This window comes from Chiloscyllium punctatum, chromosome 5 (assembly GCF_047496795.1).
Source record: "Chiloscyllium punctatum isolate Juve2018m chromosome 5, sChiPun1.3, whole genome shotgun sequence".
Lineage (NCBI taxonomy): Eukaryota > Metazoa > Chordata > Chondrichthyes > Orectolobiformes > Hemiscylliidae > Chiloscyllium > Chiloscyllium punctatum.
Window position 1 is genome coordinate 73,247,480 of NC_092743.1, and position 23,147 is coordinate 73,270,626.

General features: G+C 43.8%; 1 protein-coding gene across 2 annotated transcripts in view; it reads left to right on the forward strand.

Annotated features, from left to right (window-relative positions):
- Positions 1-23,147, forward strand: part of xkr4 (XK related 4) — a 462,580-nt gene that overhangs the window by 274,179 nt on the left and 165,254 nt on the right. The gene's annotated exons all lie outside the window — the stretch shown is intronic.

Below are 23,147 nucleotides of genomic sequence, written 5' to 3' on the forward strand. Positions count from 1 at the left end.
AGAGGGGGTTGGAGTGTAAAAGCAGGGAAGCTTTGTCACAATAGTTGCAAGATTTTGGTGAAGCCACACCTGAAATATGGTCTACAGTTTTGTTCTCCATATTTCAAATAGGATGTATTGACATCAGTGAGTGTCCAAAAGAGATTCACTAGACTGACTCCTGCAATAAACAGGTTGACTTTTCAACAATGGCTAAACAGGTTAGCTCTTTATTCATTAGAGTTCAAAAGATGGACAATTGATCTTCATGAAACATAGAAGATTCTATTGATAGGCAAGATGTTGAGGAAATGTTTGTACTATTAAACTTGGTAATATAGTTATGGAAAAAGGGGACACTCATTTAAAACTGAGATGCAAAGGAATTTCTTCTCCTAAGACTAGTGAATGTTAGGAATTCCCTAACCCACAGAGTTGTGAGGTTAGATCACTGAAGGTATTTAACAAGAAGGTTGATAGATTTTTGAAGTCTCAGGGAGTTGAAAGTAACACTGAAGTAGTGCGAAAGAGGAGTTCCAGCCTTGGGCAGGTCAGCCAAGATTTATTAACAGCAAGTCAGCCTTGATGAGCTGAAAGGCTTCATCCTTCTTCTACTGCTTATGTGCTTCTGTCAATTGGCATTTTGCCACTGCCAACTTGGAATCATGCCACACTGTTTGTGAAAAGCATATAAGTTGGAATGATACAATACGTAGAAACATAGAAAATAGAAGCAAGTGTAAGCCATCTGCAGTTGGAGCCTGCTCTATCCTAACTCAGTACCTCTATTCCTGCTTTCTTCTCTTACCCTTTGATCTCTTCAGCCCAAATAACTATATCTAACTTTTTCTTGAAAACATTCAATGTTTTGGCCTCAACCACTTTCTGTGGCAGTAATATCTGAGCCACAGGGAGAGGCTGAACAGGCTGGGGCTGTTTTCTCTGGAGCGTCGGAGGTTTACAAAATTATGAGGGGCATGGATAGGATAAATAGACAAAGACTTTACCCTGGGGTCAGGGAGCCCAGAACTAGAGGGCATAAGTTTAGGGTGAGAGGGGAAAGATATAAAAGAGACCTAAGGAGCAACTTTTTCACACAGAGGGTGGTACATGTATGGAATGAGCTGCCAGAGGAACTGGTGGAGGCTGGTACAATTGCAACATTTAAGAGGCATTTGGATGGGTATATGAATAGGAAGGGTTTGGAGGGATATGGGCTGGGTGCTGGCTGGTGGGACTAGATTGGTTTGGGATATCTGGTTGGCATGGACAGGTTGGACCGAAGGGCCTGTTTCCATGCTATACATCTCTATGACTCTAATTCCACAGATTTGCCACTCTGTGGGTGAAGGAATTTCTCTTTATCTCAATCCTAAATGGCCTACCCCATAGCAAAGACTGTGCCTCCTGGTTACAGGCTCTTTGTTCATTAGGATCCTTCCTGTGTTTGCTTGTCTAGTTCTATTAGAATTTTAAAATTCTCTCTGCTATTTCTCCACAATCTTCTAAACTTTAATGAATATAGACCTAACTGATCCACTCACTCTTCATATGTCAGTCCTGAATTAATCTGGTAAGATTTTGTTATGCTTCCTCCATAGCCTTTCTTTGGATGAGACCAAACTACACACAATATACCAGGTGTCGTTTCACTAAGGCTCTATACAATTGCAACAAGACATCCCTGCTTCTTTATTTGAATCCTCTACCAACATACCATTTGCCATCTTCACTTCCTGTTGTACCTGCATGTTTACTTTCAGTAACTAGTGTATGAGGATACCCAGGTTTCATTGCATCTTCCTTTTTGCCAATTTACCATATTCAAATAATAATCTGGCTTCCTGCTTTTTGCTACTGAAGTGGATAACCCTGTAATTATTCACATTATACCTGTCTGGCCATACATTTGCCCACTTACTTAACTTGTGCAAATGACACTGAAGCATCTCAACATGAAGATGAGCCTCAACATATTTGTTGCCTGATTCTGCCACACATCTGCTGGGTTTCTTCCATGAGTCTGTTGTCTTTGTGTTGATTCCAGTGCTGCTAGGAAGTCCTTTTTGTCCCTGCCTCTGTAGTTATAGTTCATCCTTCTTACTAGGATAACTTTTTCCATGTCTGTTCGTGGTTGGCCCAACAGGTTCTTAATTTCTGAATTTTCTGTATTCTTTTGTGCGAACCTGTTCAGTTTTTCTTGTATGGGTAATTTTTTTCCTTGTTTTGGTCCATTGTTGATTGATGCTGATGGCTTGTTCTAATGTGCTTGTCCATTCCTGGTCGGATGAGTTGGTTTTCCAAGTTTTTTTTGGCACAAAATTTCCCATTTATATTTGTGGAGTCGGTTGTGGGCATCATAAATCACTTCTCACAACATTCTGCAGCCATTCTGATCTGCTATTCTTCTGATTCTGGGGCATTGAAATAGATAAATACTTAGGTACAAAGCAGGAGAAACACCAATGCTTCAATGGAGGCTCATTGAGGTTGCCTGGCGTGGTGGCGAAGTGTCTGAGAGCGGACCTAGCGGCTTAGCGAGCAAGCTTATAACGTGAACCTCAACCTAAGCTACAAATCTTCTGAAAAATCACGATAACCTGATCTGCTCATTTTGTATTTCCTCACGACCATTTACTCCTGATCTCCTTACTCCTTATAGCCTTGCTCAAAATGTACAGAAGAGCTGAATTCCAGAGAGGGGAGTTAATATCTTTGATAGCGAGACATTATTTAAATAAATAAATATGCTATAATGGGCCTTAGTAAAGCAATATTCAATGAGAATTGGAGGAGAAGGAAGGAAGAGCGCCACAGTCGCTCACTAGTTAGCACTGCTACCTCGCAGCACCAGGGACCCAGGTTCGATTCCAGCCTCGGGCTGTGTCGAGTTTGCACATTCTCCCTATGTCTGCATGATTTTCCTCTGGGTGCTCCGGTTTCCTCCCACAGGTCCAAAGATGTGAATTGGTCAAGTGAATTGGCCATGCTAAATTACCCATAGTGTTAGATGCGTTAATCAGAGGGAAATGGTTTGGGTGGGTTACTCTTTGGAGTGTTGGTGTGGACTTGTTGGGCCGAAGGGCTTGTTTCCACACTGTAGGGAACCTAATCTAATCTTGCCATAGCCTAAGTAACTCTGGCTGTATAAAATTCTGCCTTTAAATCCAGTGATTCCTCATCCTAGATCATGGATGCAGTTTGGATAATTTATTTGAACGAAAAGTTTAGGTAGGAGGAAGGGGGCAGGAATTCTAAAGGCAAGGTGAGCTCAGTTGAAATTATTGAGTATGTAAATAATCTAATCTAATTTAATCTAATGTTTGTCAACATAGAGACAGATTTATGACTGCTAAATTAAGCCAAATGTTGTCATTCAGTGTGTGTAAATTGAGGTTTCAAAGAGAAGGACCAGAGTTTGCAATAGACACGAACACTGCAGAAAACATCTTCTAGCTGCAGAATTTGTGATGTCCCAATATGACCCATCACTACATCATAACATCTTTCTTCTTTAGACAAAGGACGCTGCATATCCCTGATTTTCTCTGAATTATCATTCACCAGCTAGTCCTGTAAAAAAAAAGACAAGATGTTTCCTTTGTGTTACTACGATTGAGGATAATTACCAGTCAGGATGGAATAGTGGTGCACTTACATGAAGGTGACAAAGTATAAGGAGCCAAAAGAAATAGTAGTGAGGCAAATAGGAGAAAGAGGTGAAGAGAAATAATGAATACAAGAGATAGTGATAATCAGAGGAGGGTAATGGTTGAAAGTGCACGATAATGCAAACAGGCGATGTGACAGGAGCAAACTTAGACATATCATTAAAATTTTACCACATTGTAGTCAGGTCCTGAGGGCAATGACCATAGTATGGATACTACTTATTACCTATGGGCAAGTTGTCAAGATACCATTACACTTGGGAAAAATAAATCTCTCTTGTGGACAACCCCTTCCATCATCTTGCCTGGATCCACTACATTTCGCCTTTCATCACAATATGACCATGGCAGTTGTCATCTCCCTGGCCCTGCAATCAGCCCTGGAACATCTAGATAACAAAGACATCTACATCAGACTCCTATTTATTGACTTCAGCTTTGCCTTCAACACCATAGTTCTAAGCAAGTTCACTGTCAAATTCTAGGATGTAGGACTCTGCTCCCATGCTGCAACTGGATGCTCAAACTTCCTGATCCACAATCAGTAAGGATAGGTGAGCCCATCAGAAATTACAGAGAGTTGGGAACGCAGCCCAGTCCATTACACAAACTAGTCCTTCTATTGACTTTATATAAACTCCTGTTGCCTCAGGAAAGCTGGTAAAATAATCAAAGACCCCACCCATCCCTATTGTACTCTCTTCCACTTTCTTTCCTCAGGCAGAAGACACAAACGTTTGAAAACACATACCAACAGGTAGAAGAACAGCTTCTTCCCTGCTGTAATCAGATTTATGAACAGACCTCTCATGTGTTAGATTTGATCTTTGTGTGCATCTCCTCTGTAGTTGTAACATTACATTCTGCATTCTGTTCTGTTACACTGATGTACTTAGGTGAGGTATGATTTGTCTGATTAGCATGCAAAACAATACTTTTCATTGTATCTCAGTATATGTAGCAAAAATAAATCAAGTCAAATCAAATCAAATCCTGAAGTGACATCCAGAAAAGGGCATGTAAGGAGGAAGCAGGGTCATTGAACCTTCTTGTCTTATTGTTTTTAAGATTTCCTTCCAGTTGCTTGCTGCCAAAATTCATCTTTCCTTGGATATGCAGGCTGCTTTAAAATAATATTTGAGATGAATGATATTTAATCTCCCAATTAGAAAACTCTCAAAACTCACCTCGTACTGGCAGCCTGCCTGTTTAATAAAAGTAAGGATCTCAAATCAATTTTGTGTTCTAATTGTGCTCATGGGATTAGACTTACGCTACATGAGGCTTATCCTGTGTTTTACATTGGAAGCAGATCACGCTTGTCAGCTGAGTTGACCTGACAGATGAAGCAGTTATTACAGAACTTAAAAAGGTTGAAGCCTTTTAAAATCTGCTTCACTAGATTTTCTTCTCAGTAAGTAGTATATTGAACCAGACCATATCTCCCTTTGACTAATGAACTTGATTGATTGCTTCTGCTTTCTCAAAGGTGATCGTGCAGAGTACTGTAATCTATCAAAAACTGAAGAATAGTTGATTTATTCTTTGCCCAACATTGATTTTTCAGTCAGGGTTGACAGCTCTTCATAGTTCATGTCAAATAAAATAAACCAAATAAAAATAATTGTTGTACGATCAGGCACTGAACCAAACTTCTGACTATTAGTTTGATCTTTTAAAACAGTGTGAAGTGATCCAAGCATTTTAGTCCTTGTACGAGAATACCTTATCTCTTGTCCTTCCCAATGATCCTCCTCTTAACCTCATGAAACAACTTGGGACATATTGTTTTCCAAAGCCGTTTCCTCAGTGTGATGTCTCAGTACTGCTTGCTAATATAATGCAGTTTTGGATGTGCTTTGACCATGGAATCATCTGCATTGTAACACAAATTCTTCCAGAAAGAGAGCCGCAGAATTTTAAGAAAAAGATCAGTGGAATTAGAATTCAATGGATAATATTTAATTTAATGGAGATTATACCAAATTTTCTCTTCAGAAACTGTGTAGACTAAATGTTTCCAAAAATTTCAATTGTTTAAATATAGGGAGATTAAATGATTGACATAAATTCGTCCTGTTTGAGCTATTATTAATAATACAAATTCAACCTCAAATGGAGTTTAAATAACTTAGTAAAAAAAATGTTCAGTTTCTTGCCAAAATAAAAACTTCTAAGTTAAAAAAAAGTTTCCTGTTACAAAGAAATTGGTGAAGTTAATCATAGGTGTGCAACTGACTCCTTCCATGGAGTTAGAGGTGACCTGTGTGGGATCTCTCAGTTGTGCATCCAAATATACACAGGGCAGTGACCAATGTGATCTGTACAAAGTTATATTAGTTCATTGTGCTCCCCTTGACAAGGTCAGTGCTGCAGCCTGGACAGTAGGGTTTGGGGACGTAACTGGGATCCCCCAGGTGTGGGGAACCATAGACTGATCATACATGACATTGAGAGGGTCACATCACAGAATTCATCAATAGGAGTATGTTCAAGTTGATTCAATCCAGATCACCTGTGATCACCATTTCTGTTGGAGGCGTGTGCCTGCTAAACATGACACCCACATCCTGGACCAAACTTGCACCACTCAAATGCCAGACTAAGACGATCTCTAATAAGAGATAGTCAAATCACTACCCCTTTCATTCAGTGGTGTTACCATTACTGATTACCCTACTACCAATATCCTGGGAGCAACCATTGACCTGTCTTTGTGGCAGGAGTGGGGGCAATGCCCTCAGTCCAATCCAGACAGAGTATTATGCGTCATCTTGGAGTACTATGTTCTGTACAATTGAAGCAGCCATTGTGGCAATACGATAGATGCTGAAGAGGACAAGGATACCATAGAAGAAGAAGTTATCATTGTCCAACTCAGAAGTCAGCCGCATTGGGCGTTACAAGGTAGATTGAGCGTCATTGCCACCCACTTCCAAAAGGTGAGACCTGGGTGCAGTTAACAGTTGTGGACCATAAAATATTCTTGCTCAAGATGCAGAAATTTGGTTTGCATTGTCATGTGAGATTTCAGCCTCTATTATTTTGCTTTCTATAAATAAAGGCTCATGTTTTGATTTGCCTGATTATTTACCTATGTGTAATATTTCTTACTGTACAATGACAAGCTGAGGGACTACATGGGCTTTGGGAACAGGGTAGTGCTGACTTAAATAGGTGAAAATGAGGACTGCAGATGCCAGAGATCAGAACCGAGAGTGTAGTGCTGGAAAAGCACAGCAGATCAGGCAGCATCCAAGGAGCAGGAGAATTGACATTTTGGGCAAGAGTCCTTCATCAAGAATCACTGTGTAGGGAGAAGCCATAATGAAGGGCTCTTGCCTGAAAAGTTGATTCTCCTGCTCCTCGAATACTAACTATAATAGGTGTTCAGTTGGGATGTAGCTCTAGACAGATAAAGTGTGTGGCATGCTGATTACATAGTGACTACAGTGAAAGAATGAAGTTATATGTATGAGGGAGTGCCTTCCCTGAGCAGCGTGGCTTTGTGCCCACTGTGCCATGACATTATCAGTGAGAACCAATACCGGATTGCCAACAACTAGCTGGGCACAGAGGCCTTTCAAAGATTGCACAGTACAGGAATATTGGTCCTTTGGTGGATGTTTCATGAGTGGTGAGTAGTTCCAGATAGTGGGTGGTACGTTCAGGCTGGAATCAAATATGAGAGATGCCATGTGGCAGAGTGAGTAGCTAATAAGCTAAGTTTGGTTAGATACAGAAAGGAAATGTGCCAGCCCTCAAGACAGACATCCTTCCAGAAACCTCAGCACAACTCAATCTTGACCAAAGAAAATGCAAAATTCAGTTCAGGTCAATCATAACTGCTTCACCTAAGTGTTTGTGTATGGGGTGCAAATATATTACAAGTACAAACCTGCCACTGGTCAGTGTAAATTTTGGCACACAACAAATATGTCATTGACTTTATCATGACATCACGAACTGTTTTTTTTCTTATAAAAGCGCGCAGCTCCAAGCCTTCGGCCTCACTCTCTTGGCGGAGCAGGTAACGGCTGTCTGATGGTGTTTTTTAAAAGTCGCGGTATAGTCCAGTTATTGTTTTTTTAACGGCTAAAATTTAAAGTTTTTTTTAAGCGCCTAGCGGACCCGGAAGCTGGTGTCGCGCTAGCTTACCTGGGAAGGTTTTTTTTCTTATAAAAGTGCGCAGGCGAGGAACCCGAGGCACTACAGGAGTAGAGCCTCCCACCCGCCCTCCTCCTCTAACCTAATAATAAGACCCGTTGTGATAAGCAGGTAAGTGCTGCATTTTGCTTGTTTGTTTCTTTAGATCTAGTTTTTAAAGTTTACCTTTTAGAGGGATGGCAGCGAAGGCAGTGCAATGTTCCTCTTGCAACATGTATGAGGTGAGGGAAGCCATTAGCGTCCCTCCTGATTACACTTGCAAGAAGTGCACCCATCTCCAGCTCCTCCAAGACCGTGTTAGTGAACTGGAGCTGGAGTTGGATGAACTGCGGATCATTCGGGAGGCAGAGGTGGTCATAGATCAGAGCTTTAGGGAAGTAGTTACTCCGAAAGTTATAGCGAGATGGGTGACAGTGAGGGGGAGTGGGAGGAAGCAGCCAGTGCAGGGACCCCCTGCGGTCATTCCCCTCAAGAACAAGTATACCGTTTTGGATACTTGTGGGGGTAATGACTTACCAGGGGTAAGCAACGAGGTTCAGGCCTCTGGCATGGAGCCTGTCCCCGTTGCTCAGAAGGGAAGGGTGGTGAAAGGTAGAGCGATAGTTATTGGGGACTCAATAGTGAGGGGCACAGATAGGCGGTTTTGCGGGGGTGACAGAGACTCACGTTTGGTATGTTGCCTCCCAGGTGCAAGGGTACGTGATGTCTCTGATCGTGTTTTCCGGGTCCTCAAGGGGGAGGGGGAGCAGCCCCAGATTGTGGTCCATGTTGGCACCAACGACATAGGTAGGAAGAGGGGTGAGGATGTTAGGCAGGCTTTCAGGGAGCTAGGTTGGAAGCTCAGAGCTAGAACGAACAGAGTTGTTGTCTCTGGTTTGTTACCCGTGCCACGTGATAGAGAGTCGAGGAATAGGGAGAGAGAAGAGTTAAATGCGTGGCTACAGGGATGGTGCAGGAGGGAGGGATTCCGGTTTCTGGACAACTGGGGTTCTTTCTGGGGAAGGTGGGACCTCTATAAACAGGATGGTCTACACCTGAATCTGAGGGGCACCAGTATCCTTGGGGGGAGGTTTGCTAGTGCTCTTTGGGAGGGTTTAAACTAATTCTGCAGGAGCATGGGAACCTGGAGTGTAGCTTTAGGGTACAGGACCTTGAGTGTAGGGAGGTTAGGAACATGGCATTGATCTCGAAGGAGGGTGCCTGTAAACAGGAAGGTGGCTTGAAGTGTGTATACTTCAATGCCAGAAGTATAAGAAATAAGGTAGGTAAGCTTGCAGCATGGGTTGGTACCTGGGACTTCGATGTTGTGGCCATTACAGAGACGTGGGTAGAACAGGGACAGGAATGGCTGTTGCAGGTTCCAGGGTTTAAATGTTTTAGTAGGGTCAGAGATGGGGGTAAAAGAGGGGGAGGTGTGGCATTGCTTGTCAAGGATAGTATTACAGCAGTAGAAAGGGTGATGGAGGAAAACTTGCCATCTGAGGTAGTTTGAGCGGAGGTTAGAAATAGGAAAGGTGAGGTCACCCTGTTAGGAGTTTTCTACAGGCCTCCTAATAGTCCGAGAGAAGTAGAGGAAAGTATTGCGAGGATGATTCAGGAGAAGAGTGAAAGTAGCAGGGTGGTTGTTATGGGGGTCTTTAACTTCCCAGATATTGACTGGGAAAGCTATAGCTCGAGTTCGTTAGATGGGTCGGTGTTTGTCCAATGTGTGCAGGAGGGTTTCCTGACACAATATGTAGACAGGCCAACAAGAGGTGAGGCCATACTGGATTTGGTTCTAGGTAATGAACAGGCCAGGTGTTAGACTTGGAGGTAGGTGAGCACTTCGGGGGCAGCGACCACAACTCGGTGACTTTTACTCTAGTGATGGAGAGGGATAAGTGTGCACTGCAGGGCAACAGTTATAGCTGGGGGCAGGGAAATTATGATGCGGTGAGGCATGACTTAGGATGCGTGGATTGGAAAAATAGGCTTCAAGGGAAGAACACAAATGATATGTGGACATTGTTCAAGGAACAGCTAATGGGTGTCCTTGATAAGTATGTACCAGTCAGGCAGGGAGTAAAGGGTCTAGTGAGGGAGCCGTGGTTTAACAAGGAATTGGAATCCCTTGTGAAAGGGAATAGGGCGGCCTATGTAAAGATGAGGCGTGAAGGTTCAATTGGGGCGATAGAGAGTTATAAGGTAGCCAGGAAGGATCTAAAGAGAGAGCTAAGAGCAGCGAGAAGGGGACATCAAAAGTCCTTGGTTGGTAGGATTAGGGAAAACCCAAAGGCTTTCTATAGGAGTGTCAGGAATAAAAGGATGCCTAGGGTAGGTATCGGTCCAGTCAAGGATAGTAGTGGGAAGTTGTGTGTGGAGGCGGAGGAGATTGGTGAGACACTAAATCAATACTTTTCGTCAGTATTCACTCAGGAACAGAACATTGTTGCCGATGTGAATACTGAGTCACAATTAATTAGAATGGACGGCTTTGAGGTATGTAGGGAAGCGGTGTTGGAAATTCTGGAAAGGATGAAAATAGATAAGTCCCCTGGGCCTGATGGCGTTTATCCTAGGATCCTCTGGGAAGCTAGGGAGGAGATAGCGGAGCCATTGGCCTTGATTTTTATGTCGTCGTTGTCTACGGGAATAGTGCCAGAAGACTGGAGGATAGCGAATGTGGTTCCCTTGTTCAAGAAGGGGAGCAGGGATAGCCCGAGTAACTATAGGCCAGTGAGTCTCACTTCTGTTGTGGGAAAAGTCTTAGAGAGAATTGTAAGGGATAGGATTTATAAACATCTGGATAGGAATAATGTGATCAAGGATAGTCAGCATGGTTTTGTGAAGGGCAGGTTGTGCCTCACAAACCTTATTGAATTCTTTGAGAAGGTGACCAAGGAAGTGGACGAGGGTAAAGCAGTAGATGTGGTGTATATGGATTTTAGCAAGGCGTTCGATAAGGTACCCCATGGCAGGCTAATGCAAAAACTATGGAGGTATGGCATTGAGGGTGCATTAGAGGTTTGGATTAGGAAATGGCTGGCTGGAAGGAGACAGAGGGTAGTAGTTGGTGGTATAGATTCATCTTGGAGCGCAGTTACTAGCGGTGTTCCACAAGGATCTGTTTTGGGACCATTGCTGTTTGTCATTTTTATAAATGACCTGGAGGAGGGGCTTGAAGGCTGGGTGAGCAAGTTTGCGGATGACACGAAAGTCGGTGGAGTTGTGGACAGCGAAGAAGGATGTGGCAGGTTACAGCGGGATATAGTTAAGTTGCAGAGCTGGGCAGAAAGGTGGCAAATGGAATTCAATGTAGCTAAGTGTGAAGTCATTCACTTTGGTAGGAGTAACAAGAAGATGGATTACTGGGCTAATGGTAGACTACTTGGTAGTGTGGATGAGCAGAGGAATCTTGGCGTCCATGTACACAGATCTCTGAAAGTTGCCACCCAGGTAAATAGTGCTGTGAAGAAGGCATATGGTGTACTGGGCTTTATTGGTAGAGGAATTGAGTTCCGGAGTCCTGAGGTCATTTTGCAGTTGTATAAGACTCTGGTGCGGCCTCATCTGGAGTATTGTGTGCAGTTTTGGTCGCCATACTATAGGAAGGATGTGGAGGCATTGGAACGAGTGCAGAGGAGGTTTACCAGGATGTTGCCTGGCATGGTAGGAAGATCGTATGAGGAAAGGCTGAGGCACTTGGGGCTTTTCTCATTGGAGAAAAGAAGGTTTAGGGGAGATTTGATAGAGGTGTACAAGATGATTCGGGGTTTAGATAGGGTTGACAGTGAGAACCTTTTTCCGCTAATGAAGTCAGCTGTTACTAGGGGACACAGCTTTAAATTAAGGGGTGGTAGGTATAGGACAGATGTTAGGGGTAGATTTTTTACTCAGCGGGTTGTGAGTTCATGGAATGCCCTGCCAGTAGCAGTGGTGGACTCTTCCTCTTTATGGTCATTTAAGCAGGCATTGGACAAGCATATGGAGGTTATTGGGCTAGTGTAGGTTAGGTAGGCTTCTGTCGGCGCAACATCGAAGGCCGAAGGGCCTGTACTGCGCTGTATTTTTCTATGTTCTATGTTCTATGTTGTTAAGAAATGAAGATTTTGCATATCATTAATTTGTCTCTTATACCACATCTCCAACACTTATGGCCTCCATAGAACTTTTCCAACATGTTTAATATGTTATGATTAGATTAGATTACTTACAGTGTGGAAACAGGCTCTTCGGCTCCACACTGAGCCGCAACCCATCCATAACCCTTCACCTAACACTAGGGGCAATTTAGCGTGGCCAATTTACTTGACCTACACATCTTTGGACAGTGGGAGGAAACCCAAACAGACACAGGGAGAATGTATAAACTCCACACAGTTAGTCATCTGAGGTGGGATTTGAACCCAGGTCTCTAACACTGTGAGGCAGCAGTGCTAACCACTGTGCCACCATACCGCCCATATTATAGATGGGTTAATTTATTCATTATCCTCATGCAATGGCATTTCTAATAATACATTTTGCAGTAAAGTTCAAGATTTTATTTTTAGCCATGTTTAATGTCATTTTAAACTGTTATGTACATTTCATTATTTAATATTAATTTTAAATATTAATTTGATTACACTGGGCATAGTGCAGTTACAAAATTGACAGAAGTGATGACATTCACTGTTTAATGAATGTTTTAAAAATTCAGAAAAGTGTGTTCTAGCCCAAGAATTATCTCTCAATTTTTTTTACGAAAATGTTCAATAATGTTCGCCCACTTATTTCAGATATAGAGAAAATGATAAACCCCAGGCTGCAAAATATTTCAAATGATACAAGCCAGCAATTGCTCTTCACAGTTGTGTCATTGAACAATTTCAAAGGAGATGTTTGAAAATGATCAATTGTCACCCCACTTTGCCAACAGGGACTTGGAGGTCCTAGTGGCTTGACTGGTGGAGAGGAGGGCCTCTTCCTCATGACTGCTGTTTAGATTAGATGACTTACAGTGTGGAAACAGGCCCTTCGGCCCAACAAGTCCGCACCGCCCCGCCGAAGCGCAACCCACCCATACCCCTACATCTGCCCCTTACCTAACACTACGGGCAATTTAGCATGGCCAATTCACCTGACCTGCACATCTTTGGACTGTGGGGAGGAAACCGGAGCACCCGGAGAAAACCCACGCAGACACGGGGAGAACATGCAAACTCCACACAGTCAGTCGCCTGAGGCGGGAATTGAACCCGGGTCTCTGGCGCTGTAAGGCAGCAGTGCTAACCACTGTGCCACCATGCCGCCTGTGATCTGATTCAATGTTATTTCCATGGTCCAGAGGAACAGGTAGCAATGTCACAAGAAGGTCAATGAACTTCTGTGCCCCACAAGCGTAAGTTTCACCATCTTTTCTCTGCTACCTCACTCTAACTTTACTACTACGCCTGCCAGCAAGACTCATAATCTATCACTTTCGTGAGTAAATGCAGCATCTTCGTCCACTGGCACTGATCCATCCTATCCCTGCAAGATACCAACACTTTCTGCTCTGTGCTCTTCCTATTCACTCTCTCAGAACATCTCAACACCTTTTCTTGATTGCACCAACAATAACCACTGTTCCGCCAGCTTGCTTCGTGCTATCTCTCCCTTTGCCTCACTGCCAGACAAAATTACCCTCAATAAGTCAGAAACAACCAAGGCAGGTGGAAATGTACCTGAACATTCATCTCCGGACTCCAAATTAGAAGAAGATCCCTGAGCTCTTGAAAAAAAAGGATTCTGGATAAAAACAGAGGTTTCTGGGTAATCCAAGATGGAGGATAAGAAAAAATTGTGGCTGTAAGTGCTGCTTCTTTTTTGAGGTATTTCAGGTATTGTAGCTGAATTCCTCTAAATGTTGTAGGATCAGGCATTGAAACAAAGTTTTGACTGTTAGTTTGATCTTTTACAACAGTGTGAAGGCCTCAAAGTCCTCCGCTTCTTCCTCTCTCACCGACCCAACCAGTACCCTTCCACTGACACCCTCCTTCGACTGACTGAACTGGTCCTCACTCTGAACAACTTCTCCTTCCAATCCTCCCACTTCCTCCAAACCAAAGGAGTAGCCATGGGCACCCGCATAGGTCCAAGCTATGCCTGCCTCTTCGTCGGATATGCGGAACAGTCCATCTTCCGCAGCTACACTGGCACCATCCCCCACCTTTTCCTCCGTTACATCGATGATTGTATTGGCGCTACATCTTGCTCCTATGAGGAGGTTGAACAGTTCATCCACTTTACCAACACCTTCCACCCTGACCTCAACTTTATCTGGACCATCTCAGACTCCTCCCTCCCCTTCCTAGACCTCTCCATTTCTATCTTGGGCGACCGACTCAACGCAGACATTTACTACAAATCGACCGACTCCCACAGCTACCTAGATTACACCTCCTCCCACCCTGCCCCCTGTAAAAATGCAATTCCACGTTCCCAATTCCTTCGCCTCCGCCACATCTGCTCCCAGGAGGACCAATTCGACTACCGAACAGCCCAAATGGCCTCCTTCTTCAAAGGCCACAATTTCCCCTCCGACATGGTCGACGATGTTGTCCACTGCATCTCCTCAACTTCCCGCACCTCCGCCCTTGAACCCCACCCTTCCAATCGCCACCAGGACAGAACCCCACTGGTCCTCACCTTCTACCCTACCAGCCTCTGGATACATCGTATCATCCTCCGTCATTTCCGCCACCTCCAAACAGACCCCACCACCAGGGATATATTTCCTTCCCCCCACCCCTATCAGCGTTCCGGAGAGACCACTCCCTCTGCGACTCCCTTGTCAGGTCCACACCCCCCACCAACCCAACCTCCACTCCCGGCACCTTCCCCTGCAACCGCAAGAAATGCAAAACTTGCGCCCACACCTCCCCCCTCACTTCCCTCCAAGGCCCCAATGGATCCTTCCATATTCGTCGCAAAATCACCTGCAGCTCCACACACATCATTTACTGCATCCGCTGCACCCGATGTGGTCTCCTCTACATTGGGGAGACAGGCCGGCTACTTGCGGAAGATTTCAGTGAACACCTCTGGGACCTGCACCAGCCAACCCAACCGCCCCGTGGCTGAAAACTTTAACTCCCCCTCCCACTACGCCAAGGACATGCAGGTCCTTGGCCTCCTCCATCACCAGACCCTGGCCACACGATGCCTGGAGGAAGAACGCCTCATCTTCTGCCTAGGAACCCTCTAACCACATGGGATGAATGTAGATTTCTCCAGCTTCCTCATTTCCCCTCCCCCCACCTTATCTCAGTCTCAACCCCAGGATTCAACACAGCCCTCTTTGAAGAAGGATAGAAAGGTGGGGGGAGTGGGAGCAAGAGGGGAGGGGGAGTGGTGTTTTTGATAAAAGATAACAGCTGTATTAAGGGAGGATATTCCTGGGATTGTGTCCAGGAAATTTATTTGGGTAGAACTGAGAAATAAGAAAGGGATGATCACCTTACTGGGATTGTTCTATTGCTATGATGATGTTGGCATGCAGTACCTTTAAGAGAGTTAAAAGTTAACAGAAATACCTGACACAGCACCAAGTGTTCTGAACAAGATATAATGTAATATTTGGTGGAAAAACTCAATTAGCTGGTTGCCCGGAGATGACAAACCAACTACGACTTAGGCCAATCAGTTTAAGTTATACCCCAAAAATACCAAACTTCAATCAAGGTTTAATTTAATATATTGACAATATTAAAAGCCAATCTCACAACCTGATGCTTTGTGGGTATAAGACTGGGGAAAATTGAACAGTTGGGAGGAGAACTTCCAGCAAAATCTTCGGACTGCCTGGAAAAATAGCTCTCTTAAAGATACCTTTAGCAATCACTAACCTGTGAAATAGAAATCTCTAAGAAGAAGAAAAGAAGACTGACAAAGAGATAAGAGAAGATTTGACATCTGGCTGGCTTTGAAGATTTAGTTTTTGGTAAATTTTAATCAAGGCTTTTATTGGCATAGTATTATAGAGAGGAAGGTAAAAGATAGGTTAGAAGAAGGAGTTGTAAATAGTTGTTAGTTAATTATTCTCTGTTATACTTTAAGAAATAATGTTGTTAATTTTTACTTTAAATAGTTCTTGGTCTATAGCATTTTCACAGATTACTGCATGGGATAAATCTTTTCTGTGTTTCTGGTTTAAATTAAGCAGGAGGTTTACCCTATGTTGTACCACTATAGACCTCATCAGTATTCAGTGGGAAATTTAGAAACAAATTTGTAAAGTGAGCTCATTTATCTGAAAGAATAATAGGGTGGGAATGGTAGGGTACTTCAACATTTCAAACATAGACTGAGACTGCGATAGTGTTACGGTTTACATAGAGAAGAATTTGTTAAATGTGTACAAGAAAACTTTCTGATTCAGTATGTGGATATACCTACGAGACAAGGTCCATATTACCAAGGAGGAGGTGCTGGACGTTTTAAAATGCATAAAGGTGGGATAAATCCCCAGGATTTGACCAGGTGTACCTGAACTCTGTGAAGCTAGGGAAGTGTTTGCTGGGCCCCTTGCTGAGATATTTGGATCATTGATAGCCACAGGTGAGGTGCCAGCAGACTGGAGGTTGGCTAATGTGCTAGAAAAGTCAGGGAAAAGTATAGGAAAGTCAGGGAACTATAGACTGGTGAGCCTTACATCGTTGGTGGGCAAGTTGTTGGAGGAAATCCTGAGGGACAGGATTTACATGTATTTGGATAGACAAGGACAGATTACGGATAGTCAACATGGCTTTGTACATGGGAAATCATGTCTCACTAACTTGACTGAGCTTGTTAAAGAAGTAACAAAGAGGATTGATGAGTGTAGAGCAGTGGACATAATCTGTATGGACTTTCGACAAGGTTCCTCACGATGGAAAGGATTATAAGATTTATAATCATCTAGCAAGCAACAATTTGATTTCAGATAGTCAACATGGTTTCGTCAAGGGCAGGTCATTTCTCACGAACCCCATTGAATTTTTTGAGAAGGTGACCAAGCATGTAGATGAGGGTAGGGCAGTTGACGTGATATACATGGACTTCAGTGAAACCTTTTGATAAGGTTCCACATAGTAGGCTGTTGGAGAAAATGCAGAGGCATGGAATTGAGGGTGATTTAGCAATTTGGATTGTGGGCGGCACGGTGGCACAGTGGTTAGCACTGCTGCCTCACAGCGCCTGAAACCTGGGTTCAATTCCCACCTCAGGCGACTGACTGTGTGGAGCTTGCACGTTCTCCCTGTGCTCTGGTTTCCTCCCACAGTCCAAAGATGTGCAGCTCAGGTGAATTGGCCATGCTAAATTGCCCATAGTGTTAGGTTAGGGGTGTGGGTGGGTTGCACTTATTGGGTCGGTGTGGACTTGTTGGGCCAAAGGGCCTGTTTCCATACAGTAATGTAATCTAATCTAATCTAGACTGGTTAACAAGGTTAGATCATATTTAATACAGGGAAAACTATCCAATTGGATACAGAACTGCCGCAAAGGTAGATGACAGAGGGTGCTGGTGAAGGGTTGCCTTTTAGACTGGACGTCTGTGACAAGTGGTGTGCCACAAGGATCAATGCTGTATCCACTGCATTTCGTCATTTATATAAATGACTTGGATGTGAACACAAGAAGTATAATTAGTAATCTTGCAGAGTATACCAAAATTGGAGATATAGTGGACAGCAAAGAAGATTACCTCAGAGTAAAATGGAATCTCGATCAGATGGGCCAATGGGCCAAGGAGTGGCAGATAGAGTTTCATTTAGATAAATGTGAGGTGCTGCATTTTGGAAAGGCAAATCAGGGCAGGATTGATACACTTAATGATAACGTCCTGGGGACTGTTGCTGAACAAAGAGACCTTGGAACGCAGGTTCGTAGTTCCTTGAAAATTGTTCCTTGAAAATGGAGTCTCAAGTAGATAGGATAGTGAAAAAGGCGTTTAGGATGCTTCCCTTTATTTTTCAGAGCATCGAGTAGAGGAGTTGGGAGGTCATGTTGCAGCTGTACGGGAAATTAGTTAGGCCAATTTTGGAATATTGTGTGCAGTTCTGGTGTCCGTCCTATAAAGTTAAAAATCACACAACACCAGGTTACAGTCCAACAGGTTTATTTGGAAGTATTAGCTTTTGGAGCACTGATTCTTCATCAGGTAGCTGTGGAACAGAATTTATAGCAAAAGGTCACGGTGTCATGCATGTAATTGATACACGGCTGGTCTAAAACATGGGCTGGACTGGAACCAATGGGGGTGCTTGGGGGTAGACTTAAACTAATGTGGCAGTGGGATAGGAACCAAATGAGGAGGTTAGTGTACAAGAAGGAGGTAGTAACTAAAGCCTGTAAGGAACTAGATAATGAAGTCAGCGTGACTAAGGGGAAGAGTAGGCAGGAAGCAGCGGATGAACACAGAGGGACTGATGGTCTGAGAGCATTTGTTTTAATACAAGAAGTATAGTAGGTAAGGCAGATGAACTTAGGGCTTGGATTAGTACCTGGGAGAATGATGTTATTGCTATTACTAAGACTTGGTTGAGGGAAGAACGTGATTGGCAATGACATATCTCAGGATATCAATAGTTCAGGAAGAATAGAGAGGGAGGTAAAAGGGGTGGAGGAATTGCATTACTGGTATAAGAAGATATCACAGCTGTGCTGAAAGAGGACATGATGGAGGACTCGAGCAGTGAGGCAATATGGGCAGAGCTCAGAACACAAACCAACAGCCACTCTCAGGCAACAACTCACCAGAACGAAGGACCCGATACCCAACATGAGCAAAACCAACGTAGTGTACAAAATCCCATGCAAGGACTGCACAAAACACTACATAGGGTAAACAGGAAGACAGCTAACGATCCGTATCCATGAACATCAACTAGCCACGAAACTACATGACCAGCTATCCTTAGTAGCCACACATTCAGATGACAAGCAACATGAGTTCGACTGGGACAACACTACTATTATAGGACAAGCCAAACAGAGAACAGCCAGGGAATTCCTAGAGGCATGGCACTCATCCACAGATTCTATCAACAAACACATCGACCTGGACCCAATATATTGGCCACTGCAGTGGACAGCTAGAACTGACAACTGGAAGTGGCAGAGACAAATCACTATAAATGCCGGAGGAAACATCACAGAAGCACTTCACAGGAGGCTCCCAAGCACCAAGGATGTCACCTAGACAGGGGACGAAATGTCTGCAACACAAATTCCCAGCTCGGCGAAGAAAACCACAACGAGTACCCGAGCTACAAATCTTCTCACAAACTTTGAGTACAAATATGTAGAGAGATTATAGCAAAGTGTCAGTGCAATAGGGTGGCTGTGATAGGAGATTTTAATTTTCTCAACATTAGTGTTTCCCGTAGTGTTCGAGGTCTGGGTGGAGCAGACTTTGTAAGGAGCATCCAGGAGGGTTTTCTAAAGTATTATGTAAATAGTCCAACTCTGAAAGGGACCATACTAGACCAGGTGTTGGGAAATGAGCCCAGCCAGTAGGGGATTACTTTGGGAATAGTTTTGGAATACTCATGGACAAAGAAGAGAGTGGTCCTAAAGGAAGAGTGCTACATTGGGGGAAGGCCAACTATAGCAAAATTTGGCAAGAGCTGGTGAAAGTAGTTTGGGAGCAACTTTTTGAAGGGAAATCCACATTCAATATGTGGGAGGCTTTGAAAGAGAGGTTGACTAGAGTTCAATCTATGAAAATGCGGTATAGAAATGGCAAGATTAGGGAACTATGGTGAAATTGTGAGACTAGTTAAGAGGAAAAAGGATCGTACATAAGGTATTGTTGACTGAAGACAGACAAAGCTTTGAAATAATATCAGGAATGCAGGACTAATCTGAAACAAGGAATTAAGAGGGCTAAAAGAGGTCATGAGATATCCTTAGCAAGCAGGGTTAAGGAAAACCTCAAAGCCTTTTATTCATATATAAGGAGCAAGAGGGTAATGAGGGAAAGGGTTGGCCCACTCAGGAACAAAGGAGGAAAGATATAGAGTCATAGAGTCATAGAGATGTACAGCATGGAAACAGACCCTTCGGTCCAACCCGTCCATGCAGACCAGATATCCCAACCCAACCTAGTCCCACCTGCCAGCACCTGGCCCATATCCCTCCAAACCCTTCCTATTCATATACCCATCCAAATGCCTCTAAAATGTTGCAATTGTACCAGCCTCCACCAATTCCTCTGGCAGCTCATTCCATACATGTACCACCCTCTGCATGAAAAAATTGCCCCTGAGGTCTCTTTTATATCTTTCCCCTCTCACCTTAAATCTAAGCCCTCTAGTTCTGGACTCCCCAACCCCAGGGAAAAGACTTTGTCTATTTATTCTATCCATGCCCCTCATAATGTAGTCAGAGAAAATGAGCGAGATTTCTATTAAGTACTTTGCATCGGTATTCACTGAGGAAAGGGACATGACGGATAGAACATAGAACATAGAAAAGTACAACACAGAACAGGCCCTTTGGCCCACGATGTTGTGCCGACGTTTAATCCTAATGTAAAATATAATAACTTAACTTATGCACCCCTCAGCTCACTGCTCTCCATGTGCCTGTTCAGCAGTCACTTAAATGTCCTTAATGACTCTACTTCCACCACCACCACCGTTGGCAACGCATTCCATGCATTCACAACTCTGTGTAAAGAACCTACCTCTGGTGTCTCCTCTATACCTTTCCCCTAATATCTTAAAACTATGATCCCTTGTACCTGTCAATCCTGCCCTGGAGAAAAGTCTCTGGCTATTGACTATCTATTCCTCTCATTATCTTGTACACCTCGATCAGGTCTCCTCTCTTCCTCCTTCTCTCCAGAGAGAAAAGTCGGAGCTTTTTCAACCTTTCTTCATAAGACAAGCCTTCCAGTCCAGGCAGCATCCTGGTTAACCTTCTTTGCACCCTCTCCAAAGCCTCTGTATCTTTCCTACAGTAGGGCGACCAGAACTGGAAACAATATTCCAAGTGTGGTCTACCAGGGACTTGTAGAGCTGTAGCAAAACCTCACGGCTCTTATACCTGATACCTCTGTTAATGAAAGCCAAAACACCATATGCTTTCTTAACAACCCTATCCACTTGGGTGGCAACTTTGAGGGATCTATGTACTTGCACACCCAGATTCCTCTGTTCCTCCACACTTTCAAGAATGCTGTCTTTAATCTTATATTTGGCATTCGAGTTCAACCTTCCAAAATGCATCACTTCGCATTTATCCAGGTTGAACTCCATCTGCCATTTCTCAGCCCAGCTCTGCATCCTGTCTATGTTGGGCTGCAGCCTGCAATAGTCCTTGATATTATTGACAACACCTCCAACATTTGTGTCATCTGCAAATTTGCTAATCCACCCCTCAACCTCCTCATCCAAGTCATTTATAAAAATTACAAAGAGCAGAGGCCCAAGAACAGACCCCTGAGGGCCCCACTCAACACTGACCTCAAGGCAGAATACTTTCCATCTGCAACCACTCTCTGCCTTCTGTCAGCCAACCAATTCTGAATCCAGATAGCCAAATCTCCCTGTAACCCATACTTCCTGACTTTATGAATGAACCTACGATGGCGAACCTTATCAAATGCCTTGCTGAAGTCCATAGACACCACATCCACTGCTCGACCTTCGTTGACCAGTCTTGACCTCCTCAAAGAACTCAATAAGATTTGTGAGGCATAACCTCCCCCTCACAAAGCCATGCTGACTGCCTTTAATCCTGAAGAAGGGCTCATGCCCGAAACGTCAATTCTCCTGCTCCTTGGATGCTGCCTGACCTGCTGTGCTTTTCCAGCAACACATTTTCAGCTCTGATCTCCAGCATCTGCAGTCCTCACCTTCCCCTTTAATCACATTATGCTTTGCCAAATAGTTATAGATCCTATCCCTCAGAATTCTTTCCAAAACTTTGCTGACCACAGACGTAAGACTGACTAGTCTATAATTGCGAGAGATTTCCCTATTACCCTTCTTGAAAAGAGGAACAACATTCGCCTCCTTCCAATCCTCCGGTACAACTCCTATGGACTGCTCAGACTCCATGCACAAGTTCCCTATGCCACCCCTGATTGCCCCTACTTTCTCCCTGGTCATTCTCTTATTCCTCAAGTATGAGTAAAATGCCTTCGGGTTCTTCCTAATACTATTTGCCAAGCCTTTCTCGTGCCCCCTCCTGGATCTCCTCAGTCCAATTCTGAGCTCCTTTCTAGCAAGCTTTAATCCTCTAAAGCTGTGCTAGATCCTTGCTTCCTCCACCTTACATAAGCTTCCTTCTTCTTTTTGACAAGAAGCTTCTCAGTTCTTATCATCCAAGATTCCTTAATCTTACCCCTTCTTACCTGTCTCAGAGGAATAAATGCATGCACCACTTGCAACAACTGCTCCTTAAACAGTCTCCACGTGTTTGCTGTGCCCTTTCTGTGGAACAATTGCTCAAAGTCTGTACTTCCCAATTCCTGTCTGCGTCATAATTTCCTTTTCCCCAATTAAATATCTTTCCCTGGTATCTGCTCCTTTCCCTCTCTAAGGCTATGTTAAATGTGAGGCAGTTGTGATCACTGTCACCAAAGTGTTCTCCCACCGCAAGATCTGACACCTGTCCTGGCTCATTGCCGAGCACCAAATCCAAATTGGCCTCTCCCCTCATTGGTCCGTCTATATACTGAGTAAGGAAACCCTCCTGAACACTCCTGACAAAAACAGCTCCATCCAAACCATCTGCACTTAGGAGGTTCCAGTCGATATTGGGAAAGTTGAAATCACCCATAACTACAACCCTGCTACCTCTACATTTTTCCTGAATCTGCCCGCCTATGTGTTCTTCAATCTCTCTACTGCTATTAGGTGGTCCATAGAAAACCCGCAATGAGGTGGCTGCTCCCTTGCTGTTCTTGACTTCCACCCATACTGACTCAGCAGACAGACCTTCCTCAACAACTTTCATTTCTGTAACTGTGATGCATTCCCTGATTAGCAATGCTACACCCTTTCCTCTTTTCACCTTTCCTGTTCTTTTTAAACATTCTAAACCCTGGAACATTAAGCAACCATTCCTGCCCCTGTGAAACCCATGTCTCTGTTATGGCCACAACATCCTATCCCCTTATTTCAGACACTTCTTGCATTAAAGCAGACATACTTTAACCGATCCGTTTGTGTCATCGCGTGAGAAACCTTCCTGATAGATTCACTACATCCTGTCACTGCCCCATCTGCAACTGTCCCCCTTTCATATATGTGGCTCTGATTCCCACCCCCCAGCCAATCTAGTTTAAACTCTCCCAAATCACATGAGCAAATTCCCCACCCAGGACATTTGTGC